The sequence below is a fragment of the Myotis lucifugus genome, unplaced genomic scaffold (assembly GCF_000147115.1).
Source record: "Myotis lucifugus unplaced genomic scaffold, Myoluc2.0 scaffold_20, whole genome shotgun sequence".
Taxonomy (NCBI): Eukaryota; Metazoa; Chordata; class Mammalia; order Chiroptera; family Vespertilionidae; genus Myotis; species Myotis lucifugus.
This window is the reverse complement of record NW_005871068.1, coordinates 5,078,733-5,084,608: the sequence shown is the minus strand read 5'-3', so window position 1 is coordinate 5,084,608 and position 5,876 is coordinate 5,078,733.

Below are 5,876 nucleotides of genomic sequence, written 5' to 3'. Positions count from 1 at the left end.
CTTGGACTTGAGGTCTGTCACTCACCCTCCTCTCTTGTGGGCCACGCTTATTCTCCTTATCATGGGGAACACTCCTCCACACCCCCTAAAACGCCTTACCCTCATAGGGGAGATCAGGCCCACGCACCTCAGTTTCTCTTGTAACACTGTTTGGCCACAATATAAACTAGATAATGAGCGCAATTTAGATAATTGCTGTCACCACAATGGAAAATGGTCAGATTCCCTACGTCCAGGCCTTTTTCACCCTTCAGTTTAGACCCTCTCTCTGTCAGTCCTGTTCTACCCGTCAGATCTTCTCCTTCGCACAAAATGTCTTACCCCTAACACTTCTGATTCTGAATCTACTTTTGACCCAGCAGACCACCGACCCCCACCCCCATATGCTTCCCCTCCATCACCTGCAGTAGATTTCCAAAACCCAGACCCTCCTAACCAGCAAACACCTTCTCTCCCGGCCCCTGAGAGCCCAAATTCCAAGAACACGAGCTCCAAAATAGACTTTTTCCCAACTAACACTCACTCTCGGGCCACCCAAAGTCCACCTTCCACAACAGCCTCTTATATTCCCACTCCCATTCTACTCCTGAGAGAAGTAACAGGAACTGACGGCATAGTCTGAGTCCACGTCCCATTCTCTATGTCTGACCTTTCCCAGATTGAAAGAAGACTATGTTCTTTTTCCATCGACCATCTTTACTAAGGAATTTGAGTGCCGGACCCAGTCCTATGGCCTGATCTGGATGACATCTATGCCATCCTGTCCCCCTCTCTATCCCCAGAGGAGAAGGACCATGTCTGGCTAGTAGCTCAGGACCATGCCAATACCCTCCATAGACAGGATGGGGTGGCCAACCCGGTTGGTACTGATGTCGTCCCTAAACTGACCTGAGATAGTTTCCCATATTCATCAATTCACTAAAAAGTTATTGAATTAACACAATGTGTGAATTTTATGATATGTAAATTATACCTCAATAAAACCTAAAAATTAAAATAATGATAGAAATTTGGCTGTGAGGAAACAAGAAAGAACTAGCATTTTTTCCTTCACTGCCAAATCCAAACACTTGGTTTTATTTTTAAATTTGTTTTATTTTGGCATTTTTATTAGAAGCTAAGTTATTTTTAAAAAATAAGAATCTAATTTCTCTTTGTCAGAGAATTAAAAAAAGAATATATTATTGTATCTATTTGAGAAGGTGGATGTTATTTAAACCTATTGTGGTAATCATTTCACAAGATATGTACATCTTAAACTTATACAGTGATATATGTCAATTACTTCTCAATAAAACTGGAAAAAGTAAATACAAAGCATGATGCAATAAAAAATTATGAAGGTATGTGAGGTAATATTTAAAAAGCCTTTCACTACTGGTCTGCCATAACTATTTCCCAAAGATCAATGCATATATCAGCAGCCTGCTGTGGCTTTTTCAAAGTTATATGTATATACGATCATATACAAGTGTGGGCCCAGGTTAGGTAGAACCTAAAATTTATATAAATGATCACCTTATTAAGAAAAAGGGTACAATATTATATATTTATAAATAAGTTCATTTCAGATTCATTTCTTTTGTGGTCACTTAAACAATTTTCTATCATGCTTATAGAGAAATGTTTTCTGTGCAGATGGTTTCCAGAACATACTACAACTCCAAGCATTCTTAGAAACCCAGGGATGTGTACAAGAGAGACCCTGAAGCTTAAGTTTCATTACTCTCATAGAAAGGCTGACACTGGATATACAGTGTGAGTAGTCAGTGTATAGAACTTAGTTGTACAAAAAAAAATCCAGTTATTTTATTTTCTCTTAGCCAGTTAATTTTTATGTGCTAGTTCCATTCTACTGGAGTAGTGGAAATTTATTCTCAATCTGCTGGGGATTTATCCCTTTCCTTAAAGATTTAGTCAGTGTTTTGGGGGACTTAAGGAATTAGGACAGATTCTTGGTAAGGCCAGTGAAGACCCAGAGTGTCTAGGCACATTGTGTAGCCATTCTTTTCCTCCATTCTTTCTTTCCTGCCAGGGCTGGCCAGCAGACCCTGAGCGATGTATGAACAGATTACTCTGACACAGTTTCACTGTGAGAGGGCTAAGGGGTTGCCTGGCTCAAGGGACCAAGCAGCCTTGATCACCTGCCTTGTTAGGCTCTTATTGTCTACTAGAGGCCCAATGCACAAAAATTTGTGCACTCGGGTCCCACAGCCTGGCCTGTGCCCTCTCGCAGTCTGGGACCCCTTGGGGATGACCACCTGCTGGCTTAGGACCGCTCCCTGGGGGATTGGGCCTAAGCTGGCAGTCAGACATCCCTCTGGCAGCCCGGCAGCCCTCAGGGGATGTCCACTTGCCAGCAGGGAGCAGGCATAAGCTGCAGTCGGACATCCTTAGAGCTGCTGAGGAGGTGGGAGAGGCTCTCACCACCACCGCTGTACTGGCAGCAGTCAGCATGGCTCATGGCTGAGCAGAGCTCCCCCTGTGGGAGCTCACTGACCACCAGGGGACAGCTCCTGCATTGAGCATCTGCTCCCTGGTGTTCAGTGTGTGTCATAGTGACCAGTCATTCCCAGTTGTTCTGCTGTTAGGGTCAATTTGCATATTACCCTTTTATTATATAGGAGTGCCTGGCAAGCCTGGGTGAGGGGCTAATGGCTGTTTGCAGGCTGGCCACACCCCCTTCAGGGTGGGGGTCCTGCTTGGACAGTCTGCATGAGTGGCTGATGGCAGTTTTCAGTCTTGCCAAGCCCCCCAGCAAGGACCCTCACCCCATGAGGGTGTGGCCAGCCTGGGTGAGGGGCTGATGGCTGTTTGCAGGCTGGCCAAGCCCCCAAGCAGGGACCCTCACCCCATGAGGGTGTGGCCAGCCTGGGTGAGTGGCTGATTGCTGTTTGCAGGCTGGCCATAGCCCCTTCAGGGTGGGGATCTCCACTGGGGTGCCTGGCCAGCCTGGGTGAGGGTCTGATGGCTGTGTGCAGGCTGGCCACAGCCCCTTCAGGGTGGGGGTCCTCCCTGGGGTGCCTGGCCATCCTGGTTGAGTGGCTGACGGCCGTTTGCAAGCTGGCCACAGCCCCTTCAGGATAGGGGGTCCTGCTGGGGTTCCTGGTCAGTCTGGGTGAGGGGCTGAGGGCCGTTTTCAGGCTGGCTAAGCCCCCCTGCAGGGACCCTCACCCCATGAGGGTGTGGCCAGCCTGGGTGAGGGGCTGGTGGCTATTTGAAGGCTAGCCACGGCCCCCAGCCACCAAAGCTCCCAGTGGAGGCTGGCTGGAAGCAGGTATCTGGGATTTATTTGTCTTCTATAATTGAAACTTTGTTGCCATGAGCTGAGGCCACAGCTGGCTCAGGGAAGCCGGGAAGCTTGGCTTTCTCCATCGTCCGGGCAACCAAGCCTCTTGCTTGCTCCAGTTCTGTGGCTGCTGGCCGCCATCTTGGTTGGGGTAATTTGCATATAGTCGCTTTGATTGGCTGGTGGGTGTAACTTAGGGCGTAGCAAAGGTATGGTCAATTAGCATCTTTGTCTTTTATTAGTGTAGATATTGTCTATTGTCGTAGCAGTTTGAGATAAAGTTTATCTTTTAGATACAGTCAGCAGGGTAGGTAATTTTGGGAGGACACAAGTGTTTGTGGTGTCTTTTAAGCAAGGACACCCAAAGATTAAGCATAAGAATTCCAGTAAATACCCAGGGGTCTGCACGTGCACAGACTTGTTTGGAAAAGTCAAAGAATAATTAGGGGTACCGCCTTTGGCACTCCCCTAAGTCAGAATTCTGATACACAGGGCAGGTGGTCTTCCACACACTTCCCTTTTATCAGAATGTCCACCTTACAAACTTTCCAACCAAATCTCATGTGCTTCCCATTACTTTCCTAGGGCTAGGCCTCTCTCTCTGGGACACTCCAATAGGTAGACTCTTATGGAGCAGGTCATATCAAAAATAGCTCATACAGGATGTTTATAAACAACATATGTGCCTTATAGGTCACCAGCAGACCAACACTTGTTTTTCTACATCTTGCATATCCATTGTTTTGTCCTCACCCCCAAACTTGGAAGATATTTTAGGTAGAGAAAAATCAAGAAAATGAAATGATGCTTACTCTTACAACTCCCCCCCATTTTCATCAATGCCCAAAGTATTCTCCATCTAAGGATTTTAGATTTTAGGTATCTACATCCAGAAGAAACTTGAAGTCTCTTTTCTGCTTTTATATTGCTTCCCTGAAACAATAAACTTAGGCATTTGAATGAGGTGAATAGGGAGAGAGAATGGTATGGGAAGTAGAGGATAATTATCAGGAAAATAATTAGTTGAAATTTAATAAATGACCTAACCATATGGTTTCCAACACATAAAAGATGTCATATGTTAGAATATGTCATGATAGTAAATACTAGAGGCCTGGTGCACGAAAATTTGTGCACTGGGGGTGGTCCCTCAGCTCAGTCTGCACCCTCTCACAGTCTGGGAGCCCTCAAGGGATGTCCTACTGATGGCTTAGGCCTAAGCCACAGTCTGGCCTCCCTCTGTGGGAGGTGACCCAGTGATCAGGGGAAGGCGACGCCCCATCACACTTCTGCTGCTGCTACTGCAGGCTGTGAGGCTGCTTGAGTCTCGGCCCTCGCAGCCTCTGCAGCTTGCCTGAGCCTCCGGCCCTCGCAGCAGCAGCCGCCATCAGCAGCTTGCCTGAGCCTCGGGCCAGCCCTGGGCAGAGGCAGCCGCCATCCACTCCCCCAGTGCACCTCCTGGTCAAGTCCCCACCAGAGACGCAGTGTCAGATCCCCGCCCACCTACACTTGCCTCACAGCTCACACAGCCCCACCCACCCATGCACGCCCACTGCGCATGCAGCCTGCTGGTGATCGCTCATTGCAGCATGAGGGCATCACGGTGTGAGGGTGTGACAGCCACATAGGCTTTTATTAGTATAGGTATGTGATTTATTTTTAATTTTTTATCACTTGATTAGACACATTAATCAATACAATACCTTAATAATCTTTTTCGATATCACAATCAAAATTTGGGTATTAGCTGACTTCACATGGAGAATATAAAGATTCTACTCTGTCACTTCTGGCTCCCAGAAGTGAATGCATTCTAGTACTCCTTTGATATACATTGAGAACTTATTATGTGACAAACAATGTTCCAGGTGATAGGAAGTGCAGTGGTTCACACATATACAAAAAGTCTCTATCCTAATGGAGTTATATTTCATTGGACAGAAGCTAATAAAGAAGCATATGCATTTTATAGTGCCAGGTACAAGTAAATACTATGAAAATAAAAAAAAAGGCAGGTGAAGATTTAGAGAATGAACGGGGTAGTCAGGAAAAGCCTTTTTCGGGAGCTCTGAAAAAAATTAAGAGTGAGTCTCATGAACATCTGGAGGAAGTTCTCTGATAGTGGGAGCAAATGATAGAGGGACTGTGAGAAAGGTAGAGGTATTGGAAAAAGGAAATACAGTCAAGAGTGTCAGATCTAGAGCAAGCACGTCAAACTCAAAGGCTAACACGGGCCAAATAAACAAAGTGTAAGTTTATGTGGGCCGCAAAAAAAACAAAAGCTTCAATTTTCATAGAAACATAGCTTTATTTCAATAGAGACATGCTCAATACAAAGGGCTGAAATAAATGAGTCATTGTTAGCAAAATAATAGAACATTTTAATAAAAATTAATAGTTTTTCTTGAACATTATCTTACCAGACACTGAATAACTGCACAAATTAATAAGCATAGCACAAATAAACCTACTTTTCTTGTTCTCCAAAAGTGAAATATTTCCTGTTGTGCACACCAAACAAGTCAGTACAAGACTAATGATGTGGCCATCGGATGCTAAAATATTCGCTGCTAGTATTAGTGGGGAG